Source organism: Sorex fumeus, unplaced genomic scaffold, assembly GCF_029834395.1.
Source record: "Sorex fumeus unplaced genomic scaffold, SorFum_2.1 ptg000063l, whole genome shotgun sequence".
NCBI classification, from domain to species: domain Eukaryota; kingdom Metazoa; phylum Chordata; class Mammalia; order Eulipotyphla; family Soricidae; genus Sorex; species Sorex fumeus.
Genome location: NW_026606120.1, coordinates 24,922,162 through 24,938,067, shown reverse-complemented (window position 1 = coordinate 24,938,067; position 15,906 = coordinate 24,922,162). Strand labels below are relative to the sequence as shown.

The following is a 15,906-nucleotide window of genomic DNA, read 5'->3' as shown; positions in this document are numbered from 1 at the left end:
AATTATTTCCTTTTAATTTGTTTTCATTTAATTTGCTCCATCTTCCCAGCTTTTTTTTTTTAAGGGAACCCATCAGCAGTGCTCTCCTTTGGAGAGAGTACAAAAATCCTAACAGCAATTGTTCTAATTTGTGGATAGTATCTTTTCGTTAGACCTCTCCAAAACTTTTTGGAGAGGTTTTGGCTTATTCAGCCTAGGTGTTGTAATTGTTATGTTTTCCAGGATTGACCCTGATTTTATTGCGAGATGATCTTCTTTGTCTCATGTCACCATTTTTATTGCGAAATCTACTTTACATAATATTAGTATTGCCATTTCAACTCTGTTTACCCCTCGCATTCCCCGTCTTGTTCCAGTTTTTAAATTTCAATTTCTACATATCGCTGCGTTTGAATTATGTAACCTGTAAGTAGCATATGGTTACATCGTGGTTTTTTTTTTCTTTTTGGGTCACACCCAGCAATGCTCAGGGGTTACTCCTGGCTTTGCCCTCAGGAATTACTCCTGGCGGTGCTTGGGGGACCATAAGGGATGATTGAACCCGGGTGGGCCACATGCAAGGCTAACGCCCACTGTGCTATCTCTCCGGCCCTCGTGGTTCTTTTTTAATATGTTGATCTCTGACTTTAAATTGGAATGATCAGTGTATCTACTTGATTTTAGTTTTGGTTTGGGGCCCACACCCGAGGTGTTCAGAGGCTACTCCAAATGTGGGGCTTCGGGGATCCCTCCCAGCAGCGTCAGAGGGACTGCGCGGTCCAGAGACCACACCTGGGAGCTGAAATGCAGTGGACACCGCCCTCCCGGTGTAGACACACCCCGAAGTGCGCACCACAGTCAGGGGCTCCAGACACGGGTGCGGGGTGTAGAGCCAACAGCCGGGCAACAACGCAGGGCAGAGACCCCTCCAGAGATGCCACTACTTGTCTATGTGCATAAGGGACCAGGATGCCGCCCCACGAGGCCGGGTAACTGGCCTGATGTCCGTTAAGGCTCCGCGCTTGGCAGTTGTGCACGTGGCACCACGCTGACTTTGAGGGGGGTGGGGGTAGGAAAGCCTCGAAGGATTCTGGGAGACGTTGGAGGGCGATCGTACCGCGAGACTGGGCACGGGGCAGACTGCAAGAGGGCCCAGGAGCTCCTGCAAGAGAGCCAAGCAACGGACTGCTGAGGGTTCCTGGGAGCTCCGGCCCTTTCACGCGAGCCTCAGTGCTGGCCCTCAAAATCAGCGCTGGTGGAAGGAGTCCTCTCGATTTTAAAATGAGAAATGCCCGTCCCACGCAGCTATCGTGAGCGTTTTGGAGCGGGCTGAGGAAAAGACACTAGCCCCAAATGGGGACAATTACTATTATGATTTTTGGGCTCACTAGCAGTTGCAAAGGTCCCATAAAAGAACAATCCTGGCAAAAAACTCTAGACCCTATAAACATTCTTAGAAAGTACATGTCTCTGACTGTATTCAGAGTTTCCCCCAAAGCATTTTTATACTTAGAGTATTACTGTGGAAAAACAGTATTTCTCTTACAGCATTTGTTTAACACTTGGAGTTTACTATGAATTCTCATGCAACTCGCTTTAAATTCATATTCTTGTTCTTGTTTTTTTTTTCAGGGACAAAACACTTTCTAAGTAGCAACACAAGTCCCTTCAAGAGAATGTTCACTAGGAGGAATGCTCCAAATCATTCCCCTCTTCTCACAAACCCTACTTTCTGTAGTAGCTCTACTTCTGCAATATTCAAGAGGAGAAATGTCTGCCATGAGATTTGGTCAAGCTCCTCTGAATCTGAAACACCTCCCTGCCTGTATTCTTACTGCAAAACAAAAAACAAACCCACAAACATGCTTCCACATCATTGGACATCAGCGATGGAAGTAGATGAAGGAGAAGATTAGAAGATGAAAGTAAGGATCAACAAGTCTCTTTAGGGGGCTGGAGCAATAGCACAGCAGGTAGGGCGTTTGCCTTGCACGTGGCCGACCCAGGTTCGATTCCCAGCATCCCATATGGTTCCCCGTGCACCGCGAGGAGTTATTCCTAAGTGCAGAGCCAGGGGTAAACCCTGTGCAATGCCCGGGTGTGACCCAAAAAAGCAAAAAAAAAAAAAAAAACAAGTCTTTTTAAAGATTGCTACATAGATTCCATAAAGATAATATCACACACAATGATAATATGGATTCTAAAGAGCATGCATATGTGACGCCGTAAGGAAATACACTACACTTATTAAGGACTAGAGTGGCAATACAGGGGATAAGAGTCGACTTGCATATGACTGACTCTGGTTTAATCTCTGGCGCCATACGTTCCCAAGGTAATACAGGGAGTGATACTTGAGCACAGAGCCAGGTTTGCAATGCTGGAAATGACCCCAAAACAAACTAAATCATGAAGAATTAACTAAATAACAAAAAAAAATCACTGAGAATATGAAGATGTGATTTCTCCTTCAAAGCTTTGGCTTCCTATGTGGATCAGAGATTATGTTCTGAATTTTACTAAGAAGAAGTAGACTTTGTTGAAGTAGGTCAACAGGGAGTGAGAATTTAAAGAGGTTTGAGGGCCACACAACTAGACTGGTACTAGATTGGTGAGTAAAACATTGAGGTACAGTGAAGAGCAAGTTAAACCTGTGTGCTGAGAATCTGGAAAGTTGCTAGAAGAGGCCATGTCAGCTGTGCTACCAACTGACCAGTTTGAAGGAAAGCTCTGGTTCTGGCCGTCCAATCAGAGCCCTTCATGGAATGTTTCCCCAGCCAGGCCCTCCTGGCCCTCCCCTCCCCCACGGTGGAATGTCTTGGGTCCGACATTCTGAGGTTTGAATTCAAACTTCACCCTCACCCACTTGGATCCTGAGCATCTGCGTGAGCAGTTAACTCTCTCATCCTGGTCCTGACTTTTGCCATTGTGAAGGCTGATAAGCTGCAGGGGCCCTGGCCTCATCTACATGAACGATGTCAGAAACAGGTAAGCCTGTGAGGGTGTACTTGTATGTGGTGTGTGTGTATTTGAGAGGAAGTCTCAACCAACCTTAGATCCTCGGGATTCAAAGGGTCACACTCACTGGGGACTCCATCTTGTGAAGTTGTAAGAAGGGAGAGAGCCCTGGGCTACATGGATGTCTCACCTGTATATTGGGGAGAGCCCAGAAAAGCCTGAGCGGGTATTCAGGTTCGGAGATAATAACAATAATCATTATTATTTATAATTATTTGTTCTGTCCATGGAGGTGGGTCAGACTGACTCAGGGGAGAGTCAGAGTAAGGCAGCAGGCACATTGCTTCTTCATGTATGTGTCTGTGCATGATGGAGGGAACGGAGCAGTTTTTCATGTGTTTGTAGGAGTCTTGGTGGCTGAGTCATGATTTTAATGGTGACATAGGGAAGACCCAAGGATGCTGAGCCGCATGACATTGCCTCAACCCCACTGTGACTGTCTAAAGTATCTCAGCTAGGGTGAGCTAGACCTGATGGTGTGTAGTGTGTCCTGTGCCCATCACCAGGAGTGTGCAGTGTGTCCTGTGTGTCTGTCACTGGGAGTGTGTAGTGTGTCCTGTGTCTGTCACTTGGAGACCTGCTGGGGGCATCTCAGCAGAGATGGTCTGAGCCAGAAAATGATTGAGACTGTTTGTGTCCAGTTCTGCCATGAAATGTCCTCTCCGGAGCCGGGGCCTGACTCTCTCTCACTCCTCCCTTGGCCCAGGCAGCTGTCCTGGGTGGGCAGGGCTGGCAGACAGGCAACTTTAGTCTAGTTAGTAGGACTTGAAATCCCGAGTTGCTCTGGATTGTTCTCCCTTTAGAGGAAATTCACTCTTCCTGTCTAGCATCTCGTGGTGCAGTCCCAGCCTGCGTTTCAGCACTGAGGGAAAGACTGATTGAATTTCACATTCTCCGTCACAGACAGGGAACGTGTGTGTGTGTGTTTGTGTGTGTATGTTTGTGTGTGTGTGTGAGAGAGAGAGAAAGAGAGAGAGAGAGACAGACAGACAGAGAGAGAGAGAGAGACAGAGAGACAGAGAGACAGGCAGACAGAGAGACAGCGACAGAGCCAGTGGGGCGTTGGGGGGCTGATTTTCCCAAGGAAACTCTGTGAAGGCCAATTTGTTAGAGAGCAGGTGGAGTGTAACAAGGCATAAAGACCATCTTTGGCAGTAGCAGGAATGTCAGGCCGCTGTCCTGACCATGATGTCCACAGGCTCTGGGTTCTCTCCTGCTACGCTCTCCTAGGCTCCTCAGCGCATGGATGGCTGCAGACGACATTGTCTCTCCTGGCAGCTGGCTGATGCCTGGTGTTTAGTGGCCCGTGTCTGTCCCTGGGAGCTTGTGGCAGAAGATCCACAGACAGTGTCACTTCATGTCCGATCTAACATGACAAGCAGTTCCAAGGAGTGTGATGGTGTATTCTCTGGCCTTTTCCATCCCTGCTGCCATCATGGGAACCCAGGGCCCCAGAACCACTTTACAGATCCCTCTCCTGTCAAGGGGACTTCTGAGGTCAGGAGTGACTCGGTGTCTGGGACAGTGTGGTAGTACCAGCCAGTGTGAAGAGTTTGCTGTGGGTCTGATAGCACAGGGCCGGGCAGTGAGTGGTGTGCACGTATCTGAGCCCTGAGCTCTTCCTGAGTAGGAAATATACCCGAAGAGTCTCGTCTCCTTAGTCTGGGAAGCAGGAGGGTCAGCACTGAGCCCCAGAAACTGCCTCTCCCAGCACAGTGTTTTGGGCTCAGGGTCATGATGAATAAGAATCCAGCCGGCAGGTGAGGAATTCCACCTGGGGTCGGAGACCGAATGCTGAGGACACTGCGTGCTGCCCTGTGCCTTGTAAAAGGGCCTTAACAGGGACCATCAGGACTGATGGACACTGGGGAGTAGAGGGACACGGGCTGCTACGCCTTTACATTCTCCCTCTCATCCCTCCTTCCTTCCATTTCCACAGCGTCTCCAGTGCTGACCCCGGAGATGACCATGGACCTTGGGGTCTCTGGCTCTGCTTTCGGCGACTTCTTGCCCTTCCTCAATCCAGGACTCCCCCAGTCACCACCCTGGGAGCTGATCCAGACGCCCCCTCTGGTGACCTCAGCCATTGCTCCTCACAACCCTCTGGTGCTGTCACCTTTCCCCACAATGCCCGTGGTGGCAGGAACTGCTGGCCATGGCCCCTGCGACCCTGGACCTTGCAAGGTCATCATCCAGGTCAGTTCTGAAGTGAAGATTCTGGAGTCAGCCCAGAACCAGTCTGTCACCCAGACACAGGCTCCACCCAACCAGGGTGCAACAGAGGCTCCTTCTGGGCATCCTGCACCCATCTACTTGGCATCCTCTGTGCCAAACACCGTTACAACCACCCCAGCTACTACTGTCACCCAGTCTGGTATGGGAGACCATCTGCCTCATGCTCCACCACCAGAGGCTCAGATAGTTCCCACTCTATTCTTATCCTCTGGTGGGATACAGCCCCAGTGGTTTTGTGGGGACAGTGATCCAGTCCCTGCTTGGAGCCAGGCCCCTCCTGAAGCCTCGCGCAGGCCCAACAGTGTCTATGAGAACTTCCAGCGCTGGAAGATTTTGAAGGCTCTGACCCGGAGGTACCTTCCCAGGACTCCTGACACTGAAGTCCTTTCCTGCTTCCTCATGTGAGTCTTTCAGTGGTCATCGGGTTCATGGAGCTTCCCAGGAGGGGACTGGGGTGACCCCCAGGGTAGGGTCCAGGGGACAGATGTTCTCAGGGATGCCATCCCGGGATTCTGGCTCAGGAGCCCGTAGTGACCAGCCATGTCCGAAAGTCTCACCTCAGTCATCTCATCAGGATTGGTCCTGATATGTGGTCTGAGGGACAGACATTCTGTTCCTAAGACCAGACACAGCACAGATGTGCCAGGGTTCAGACAGGCCGTGACTTCTCGGCCTTGGCATCCCATGACATATCCCCAGAGCTGAGGGTATACGCCAGTACAGCCACCAGGGTAGGGTGTGGTATGCAGAGTCTACTCTGGGAGGGGAGACCAGGCCACCATTGGGGGTCATGGAAGTCAAGGTATGGGTGTGGGGCAGTGTGGGCTCCTGGCAGATGCAGACCCTGACCAAGCCTGTCCTTGCAGCCCGGTGTTTCGCACTCTGGCCCGCCTGAAGCCCACCATGAGCCTGGAGGAAGGCCTGTGCCTGGCCCTTCGGGAATGGCGGGGCACGAGCAACTATGACCGCATGATCTACTCCGACATGGCGGCCAAGTGAGTCAGGCCTGGGCAGAGAGTGGGGGTCAGGGTGGCTGCAGGCCCGAGCTTCAGGGGCTGCTCCCAGATGGCCGAGGGGCAGGGAGGGCTAGGCAGCCCCAGGAGACCCTTCCCCTGCAGAAACTTATTCCTCCCGGAGCCAGGACACTTTTCCCCAGCCCACTCCGGGGCTCCTGACCACAGTCTGAGGGTCACAGTCCCTGACCTGCTGTGACCCTCCAGGGCCAATGTGGGGGATCGCTGGGGGTGCTGGGGTCCGTGTCCACCCCATTCTCTACCCTCCTGGGGACTGGGCCATGAGCATCCCTTGTCCCTTACTCATCCTGCTCAGTCCCGTTCAACCCGACTCATCAGGGTCTGTGTTCCCCACACCAGGTTCATGGAGTTTGAGGCCGAGGAGGAGATGGACGTGCAGAAACTGCAGTGGACGAACGGAGCGCAGGGCCTGCCACTCCCCGCCCCACCCAGGCCTGGGTCTCAGGGGGCTCCATGCCCACCGCCAGACCAGCAGACAGGTACGGACCCTGCTCCCAGCTAAGGGCCACAGGACCTGGGAAGGCCCTCGTGGGTCTTGACCTGCTAAGGAGCCTTCACTCTCCCGATGACCCCCAGACCTGTGCTCAGCGGCCCCCTGTTCACGGGTTTCTCCCTCTCCTAGCACATCCCATGCTGCCTCAGGCGTCAGACTCACCTTTGAAGTGGGGTCGGAGACCCTGGGGACACAGTTGGTCCCTCCTCCCATTGAGGGCCACCTCATCCCTCACGCAGCCACTGGATTCCAGGGCCCTGATCCAGCCCACTGGGACCTGTCCCCAACTCTGTGCTCAGTGCTGTGTGTCTGAGGGCATGGACGCGGGGTCCCCTCACATCCCTCTCTTCTTCCTTCCTCCTCAGCCTGTGTCCCCAAGAAGGCCAGACCCCAGGCCCAGGCAGCTCGCCCCAAGACACACAAACCTCAGCAGCCCCCCAAGTCCAAGGCCCCCGAGGAGATCCCTCCTGAGGCCGTGCAGGAGTACATGGACATCATGGACGAGCTGCTAAAGGCCCCCGACTCAGTCTGCAGGGCGCCCCTCGGCCGACGGGCATTGGACAGGGAGGAGCAGCAGGAGGAGCCTGGGATCTACCCTGACCCGGGGCTCTTGAGCTATGTGTACGAGCTGTGCTCCCAGGAGGACTTTGTCACCAAGGTGGGGGATTGGGTGCTGCTGTGGGGTAGGGAGGGTGCAGGGCTGCTTCTATACAGGGCATGGCAGTGATGTGCAGTCTTTGCTTTGAGCTCTCTGTGTAAATGCACACCTGTGTTTGCATATTTCTGCTTGTGTTTGTACGCATGTGTGCACATGTCTCTCTCTGAACACAAGCAGTGGCCCTTGTTTGTGCATTTCTGAGTTTGGTCAATGTGTGAATATCTCTGTGTGTCTACATTTGTGTGTAATGTGTGGGCGCAGTGCAGACACGTGCAGAATCATGTACATGTACCTAGAGGTGGAAGAGAGTGTATCATTTGTATCAGGTGTGTGCTTGAATCCATGTGTGCTCACATGTGCTACTCTGTGAGAGTAGGTATATAGTCCGTGTGCCTTTGTGAGTGCGGGTGTGTACATGTCTCTGTGTGTGTGTGTGTGTGTGTGTGTGTGTGTGAGCATTCCTGGCTTGTGTCTGTGTGAGACTGTGCAGCCGTCCAAGCCTGTGCAGCCGTCTAAGCCCCTGAACTGTGCTGGGGACAGGAGTGTTTGCTTCCTCATTCCCTCCTGTTCCCTATGAGGACCCTCACCCCTGCTTCCCTCTCCCAGGTTGAAGCGATCCTTCATCCCAGCTTCCTGGAGCTCCTGCTCTGCCCAGAGTCCCAGCTGGATCTCCTGGACCTGGCTGAGGAGCTGGAGAAGGAGGAAGGACTCACCCCCACACAGGTGAGGGCAAGTGGACCTCTGCAGGTTTGTGTCAGGGACCGGGGCGTTCAGGTAAGGAGGTGAGCAAGGATCCTGGGCAAACAAAAAGGAGTTTTCTGGGTTGGTTCGGGGAAGGAGACTCTACGGGGAGACGGTTACTAAGCCTGGGAACTCAGATAAGTGGGGCAGCATGGGTCAAGGAGGGGCGCCCCAGAAGCGAGTCCCAGCAAGTGCGATGACCCCCAAGCCCCCTTCATGTGAGGCTTCAGGGAGAAGAGGACATGAATACTGGGTGAAGTCAGGATGATGGAGGGTGAGAAGGCTCTAAGGGAGCCACAGAGCTCAAGCATCTTCTGCTGAGAGGAGTAGGAGTCACTCTCTGTCCCACCCTGCACCCCCACATGCCCACACTGTCCCTTCTCCCCCCAGATTGTGGACAAGCGTCTGCAGGCCTCAAGGGCTAAGGAGGTCATGAAGGCTTGTCCCCAACACCAGGTGACAATAAAAGACTCCTGCCCCCCTGAGACTGACTCTGGACATGCCTCATGGCCTGGGCAGGCCGAGGCCACTGTGATGGCACCTGGAGCCTCTGCCCCCTCTCTGGGGAGACTGCAGTCCCCACCCCTGCAGGCAGGACCAGCGCCCTGTCCCAGCCTCACTGCCCCCACTCTGGACAGCAGGCCTCCCCGCATGCTGGGAGAGGCCCCTCCTGGCCGGGGGTCGCTTGGGGCAGCAGAGGGCTCCAGTGAGGAGAAAGAGAAACTGACCAGCCAGGTCTTCCTCCAAGCCACTCACAACAGCCTGCTGCCCTGGGGCTTACCCAAGAGCCCTGGCCCTGACACTGGCCCTGACACTGGCCCCCACCTGCCTGGACGTCAGGGGTATCCCGAGCTTCCATCCACTCGCACAAGGGCCTTCAAGTCTAAGGCCCCTACCAGGAAGCATCCTCTGTGTGGGGGCCCAAGGCGGGGCACTGCTAAGAAGACCCCCTGTCCCAGGGAGCACCCCACGGTGTCTAGTGGCTCAGCTTTGACTGAGAAGCTGGAGGGCCCCTCCCTGCCCCCCAAGAGAAAGTTCCAGCCTGCCATGGCCCAGAGGAGGGGGAGGGGGCACAAGAGACAGTAGGATATCGGGGGGCTCCTCCTGACCACCTCCCAGGGTCTGGCTGCACCCAGAAGCCTTGTGTTCCCCATGATCTTCAGCTAAGACTGCTCTGGAATGGGGGGGGCTGTACCTAGAATGGGGGGTTTGACTGGAGCAGCCTCTTTGTGTCATTGTGTAAATAGTGAATAAAATTCAGTTCATTGGAAACATTTCAGTGTCTGTCCTCTCACTTGTGCTCCTTGGGAGGCCTGAGAGCACAAAGGGTGAGGGGAATCACAGGGGAGGGGGGAACCCTGAGAGTACTGTGCTCCCTGGACAGTGGAGGAGTCCTTCCCATCTGGAGGAAGATGTGCTCAGTCACCTGCAGGCCCACACCATCCTGAGGGCAGAGACAAGGCTCACATCTTGCTGCATTAGCCTGGACCAAATAAAAAATTAAAGCTCATTGGGTATTTGCATATCATATTCTTCACTCACATAAAATGTACAATGCTTTGATTTGACATCATAGAATTTAAATGTTTTTGTAACCAGACATATTTGAACATTTGCCATCACTCTTAAAAAAATATGTGGGAGGGATAGTACAGCAGATATGTCACTTGCCTTGCCCATAGCCAATTCCCAGCACCCCATATAGCCCCCACACTGTGATAAATGAGTCTGTTCCGAGATCCAGGAGTAAGATGTGAGTATACCAGGTGTACCCCCAAAACCAAATAATCATATAATAATAATAAAGGGGGCCGATTTAATGTACTGATTTAATTGTTAAGTGTTTTACCATTTAAATATGGTCCTGGTACCTGTAGAGAAGGTGTTTGAGAACCATTCTTCATTTTCAGTGACAAGATATTTGAAACTCAGGACCTTAGAGATTCTCAGGGAATTAGACTACTAGTTTTTAAAAACTAGTTACAACTCTAATTATTGAGAAACAGTAGGAAAACAACTCTTCAGTGTTAAACATTTTAATTCTCTGCACTTATCACTATTAACGGGCTGGAGCAATAGCACAGTGGGTAAGGCGTTTACCTTGTAGGCGGCCAACATGGCTGACCCGGGTTCGATTCCTCCGCCCCTCTCGGAGAACCCAGCAAGCTACCAAGAGAATCTCGCCCACTGGGCAAAGCCTAGTAAGCTCCCCATGACGTATTCAATATGCCGAAAACAGTAACAACAAGTCTCACAATTTGTTGTGAGACATTACTGGTGCCCGCTTGAGTGAATCGATGAACAACGGGAGGACAGTGCTACTTTTAATGAGGGCTGGAGCAATAGCACAGCGGGTAGGGTGTTTGCCTTGCATACAGCCGACCCAGGTTCGATTCCTCCGCCCCTAGTAGAGCCCGGCAAGCTACCGAGAGTATTTCGCCCACATGGCAGAGCCTGGCAAGCTCCCCGTGGCATATTCGATATGCCAAACACAGTAACAATAAGTCTCACATTTGTTGTGAGACATTACTGGTGTCTGCTCATGCAAATCGATGAACAACGGGAGGACAGTGGTACGGTGCTATTACTAATGAAAAGTTAAGCATAAAATGTGTTTCTTAAAATATTTAGTGAATTTGAATTCACGTAAAATTACATTGCAGAGAGGGAAGGGACGAACTAGAAATGACAAAAAGGCAGTGGCAGAGGTGTTTGGACACGTTAGTGGGGATGAAAGTGAATAACATGCACCCCCCAAACAGAATTATTAAAACAATTTGGGGGCAGTTGGGTCACACCCAGAAGTGCTCAGGCTCCTCATGGCTCTGTACTGAGGAGTCACTCTTTGTTTCTGTTTGTTTATTTGTTTGTTTTCTGTTTTAAGGAGAGGAAGCTTTTTGGGTCTCACACGGCCATGCACAGGGGTTACTCCTGGCTCTGCACTCAGGAATCACTCCTGGTGGTGCTCAGGTGACCATACGAAATTCTGGGAATCGAACCCGGGTTGGCAAACGCCCTACCCGCTGTGCTATTGCTCCAGCCCCGCTGAGGAGTCACTCTTGACTGCTCCAGTGAACATACGCTGTCCCGGGGACCAAACTTGTGAGCTTACCCTGCACTGCTGCTAAACCCTGGCAGACGTCTGGGGCCTCCTGGGGCCTTATTGCCTCAGAAGGTGCCCGTCTGCTGGTCCATACAGGACTGCCCCTCTGTGGGTGCTGCGCCTGGGCAGAGGCCGGGGCACCTCGGCTGTGCTCCCCTGTAAGGCTATGTTGGCTGCTGGGCCTGCAGGAGGACAGGACACCCCCCTGAAAGTGGTTCTGGGCTGGGCGTGTGTCTGGCAGCACATGGCCTTTGCGCCCCTCAGTACGCATGTGCAGCCATTGGGCTGGTTTCAGGGTCTCTCTTGGGGTTGGTGGGGGGGCGTCTTCCCAAGGAATGCTCAGGAGGTCTGGGGGCACCATGAGGGATTCTTTATATTTTTAAAACATTCGGTACCATGATTTCTAATGCTACTGCGATAGGGTTTCATGGACAGAGTGTCTCTCCACCACACCAGCACCAGAGTGCCCACCGCCCTCTGCTACAGTGATGGAGGTCCATGAACACAGTGTCCTACACACCAGCACCAGAGCACCCACTGCCCACTACCCACTGCTACAGTGATAGGGGACCATGGACACAGTGTCCTACACACCAGCACCAGAGCACCCACTGCCCACTACCCACTGCTACAGTAATAGGGGACCATGGACACAGTGTCCAACACACCAGCACAAGAGCGCCTGTCTGTCTGTCTGTCTGTCTGTCTCCCCCCCACCCCCTCTCACTTCCCTTTTAGGCAGTGTGGTTTGCAATACTGTTACTGAAAGGGTATCATGAGTATCCCTTTACCTCCTTTCAGCACTGCCCACTGCTACAGTGGTAGGGGTCCATGGACACAGTGTCCCTTCACCACACCAGCACCAGAGTGCCCACTGCCCTCCCCAGCCATGGCTCCAGTCCCCTCTCCCCCAGGCCATCTTCCCCTGCCACCCAGGAAACTCCACTCTCTAAACTCTTCCTTAGTTTTTATTGTCTCTGGCATTTATTATTTCCTTATTACAACTCTTTATATGCCACATCTGAGGGATAGATCTATGCACACCTATGTAAACTTCATCACTGGCATTTCTTGGCCAATTCAATGGCAATTCAGTGCCAGGGTGCCTCCAGGGCTGCACCCAATGATGCATGCTGAACATGCTCCCAAACAGCTCTAAGAGCTCCCAGACCCATGGAGGTCAGTTCTTTCAAAGGGGTGATTAACAGGAAAGAGATCACTGATATATACCCAAACCCAACAGGACTGGTGTCCTGATGAGAAGAGACACGGACTCACACAGAGGCACACACACATGAAGTGGAGAGGCCTCGGGTGCGATCAGCCCTGCTGCCCCTGCATCTCAGACCTCCAGGTTCCAGAGATGTCTCCATCATTTGCGTTATGGGCCTGTCCTATCGTTTCTGAGAGATGGCAGAGATTGATCATCATCTGGGAAGATATGCTCACCTTCGACACAGGGGAGAGTCTACCAACGTGGACACAGACAACTCTTTTAGCAGGTGCCAGTGGCCTCAGTGGCCTGCCCTCCTGCCAGTCAGCCTTCCTGCCAGACCTCTTTCCTTGACCAGGGGTTCAGATGACCAGTCCACAGGAAGGGACATGCACCAATTTCAGAGCAAGGTGAGCCTTTATTTGGTTTTGCTTTATTTTTTCCAGGCTTGGGTTTGGGATCATAACAGATGGACAGAACCACAGAGATGGTGGCAAGTGTGAGGCTCCAGTAAGAATGCTGAGGACTGGGGCAAAGAGCAGGGACAGAATGTTCTTCGGTCACTGCAGGTCCTGCCACAGGGCCTTAAGCACTAAAAGCAACAGTAGCCAGAGCTGTAGAGGTCTGAGGGTTAATATCGATGTGCTGGAAACTGGCTAGGATTCATATAGAAATGGGACCTCAGGAGGAGCAGACAAGGAAACAGGAAGAGGCACAAGTCTCTGGATCTGGACGATCCACTTGATGAAATGGGCAACACTGGTGAAGACACTGAGGGATATGGGACGCTGGCAGTCCAGGCCCCAACTGGCCAACCCCAGAAGAACCCAACTCTTGGAGAAGTTAAAGACCAGAAGGCCTCCAGAATCACCCTAAAAAAAGAGAGGGCAATCAGTGTGGACAATTGAGGTGGGGCTCAGAATTCTAATTATAAGGGCAGGTTATTGGGCACGGCTGTTTGGGTGTTTTCATTGGTCCCCTGGTATGATCCTGATGCCAGTGTCCTGATATAGTTCTAGAGTCAGGGGTCGGAACTACCATCCTGCACTAGGAAGCTCCAAATTGATCCTTGGGACAGTCACAGATGGAAATCTATCAATCATGCAGTTAAACTTGGCCACTGGCCAAGGACCTTGTACTAACTCAGCATCAGAAGTGATGGTTAATGAATAAGGGCCGAGAGACTAAGCCTGTGAGAGGCACTGGGTGTCTGAAGCCACTATAGACCCTAGGCTTTTCAGAAAGCTGATTACAGCAGTATGCACCACCTAGAATCCTTCCTCTCAGTCACTTCAGGCTCTGGGTTTCTTAAAAATGTTCAGACTCTTTGGAAAATGCTCCTACCTAGGTGTGGTGGAGAAACTCTATAATGCTGGGGCCTGAGGGGTGGGGGCCTCGTCACCACAAAGCATCCTGAAATAATTGCAGGGAAACCAGTGTGGGCAGAAAGCCTCTTACTGCATCAAAGGGAAAGGCTCATCTAGGCAGGGGAGTTGGGGAGCAGGAACTATAGCTCTGAGGCTCCTCTAACCACACTGCAGACAAATGCTCCCTGAGTACCCTTGTGTGATTCCTAGTACTGGAGCTTTAAGGCACACAGGCACATACAGAGAAGACCAGAAACCTCTCTCAGATTCACACGTGCAATCAAATCTCATAAGAGAAGGGAGCTGTCTAGAAGGGAGAGGCGTTGCTCATTGCTGAGCTGGGATTCCAAGCAAGAAACTGAAAATGACCTTGTGATCCTGGAGTCAAGGGAGCAGAGGGTACAAAGAGGAGGGTCCAGTGTGGTAGGAAAAGCAGAAGCATTGTGGGGAGCAAGGAAGGCAGTTAGGGATTATACTGGTCAGCCAACCATGGAGAAGTAGATCTGCAGCCGGGCGGGTCTTGAATTACTATGAAGAAAAGACAGCACTGACTGAGAATTCAACAGAGGGGCTACAAGAGAATGTCAGACATCATAGATGAAGGAAGAGTTCCAAAGACCTGAGATTTGGGAGAATATTTACAGAAAGGCACTATGAGATCTGTGGGTTCTAACCATTCTCACCAGGGGAAGATAAAATCAGGTCCTGGGGTCTTGTGATCCAGTTGTTAGCAGGGAGGAACCAGGAGAAGAGCAGACAAGGCCAGTGGCCAATCCTATGACAGGAAACAGGGCCAACAGCCCTCCCTTATATTGGCGAGAAGAGTTGGGGACTCTTGCAGCCTGGGCAAGATCACAGCTGCCAAGGAAACAGACCACAGAGTGATGGGGGCAGAATGGAGACACAACTGGGTGTGGGGATCGAAGAAACAAAGGGTGAGTAGGGGGAGGAGACTCGGAAAAGGTAGAGCGAGGGATGGTGGCAGCAGATCAGAAGCTAATGGTATCTTCAAAGATGTCACGCCACTGGCCAAGCAAGTGAAAACAGAGATAGACAAATGGGACGATCTTAAACTAAGAAGCTTCTGCACCTCCAAAGAAACAGTGACCAAAATACAAAGACAGTCTAACAGAATGGGAAAGAATATTCGCCGAACACACATCTGACAAGGGGTTGATATCAAGGATATACAAAATACTGGTTGAACTCCACAAGAAGAAAACATCCAACCCCATCAAAAATGGGGCAACAAAAACTTTCTCAAAGAAAAAATCTGAATGGCTAAAAGGCACATGAGAAAATGCTCTACACCATTAATCATCAGGGAGATGCAGATCAAAACAACAATGAGATATCATTTCACACCACAGAGATGGGCCCACATCCAAAAGAACAAAAGCAACCGGTGCTGGTGCGGATGTGGCGAGAAAGGGACCCTCCTTTACTGCTGGTTGGAATGCCGACTGGTTCAACCCTTTTGGAAAACAGTATGGATGATTCTCAAAAAATTAGAAATTGAGCTCCCATTTGACCCAGCTGTACCATTCCTGGGAATATGTCCCAGAGAGGCAAAAACGTATAGTCGAAGTGACATCCGCACTTGTTTGTTCATTGTAGCACTCTTTACAATAGCCAGAATCTGAAAAAAACCCGAGTGCCCGAGAACAGATGACTGGTTGAAGAATCTTTGGTACATTTACACAATGGAGTACTATGTAGCTGTTGGAAAAGATGAATCATGTAATTTACATACAAGTGGTAATACATGAAAAGTATCATTTTAAGCAAAATGAGTCAGAAAGAGAGGGATAGACACAGAAAGATTGCATTCATCTGGGGAACATAAAATAACAAAATAGGAGACTAATACCCAAGAGTGGCCGAGATTAGTGCCAGGAATTTTGCTCCCTGACTTGGAGGCCAGCCACACGTGCTAGGGGAAAAGAAAGCTCAGATAGAGAAGGGAGCACCAAATAAAGGGTGTTAAGAGGATCCTCCCAGGATGGGAGAATCATGCTGAAAGTAGACTATAGACCAAACACAATTGCCACTCAATGCCTCTCTG

The 15,906-nt window shown here is 51.6% G+C and overlaps 1 pseudogene; it reads left to right on the top strand.

Moving 5' to 3' along the window:
• LOC130034957 (NUT family member 2G-like) overlaps nt 1–15,906 on the top strand; it is an 89,090-nt pseudogene that overhangs the window by 39,189 nt on the left and 33,995 nt on the right.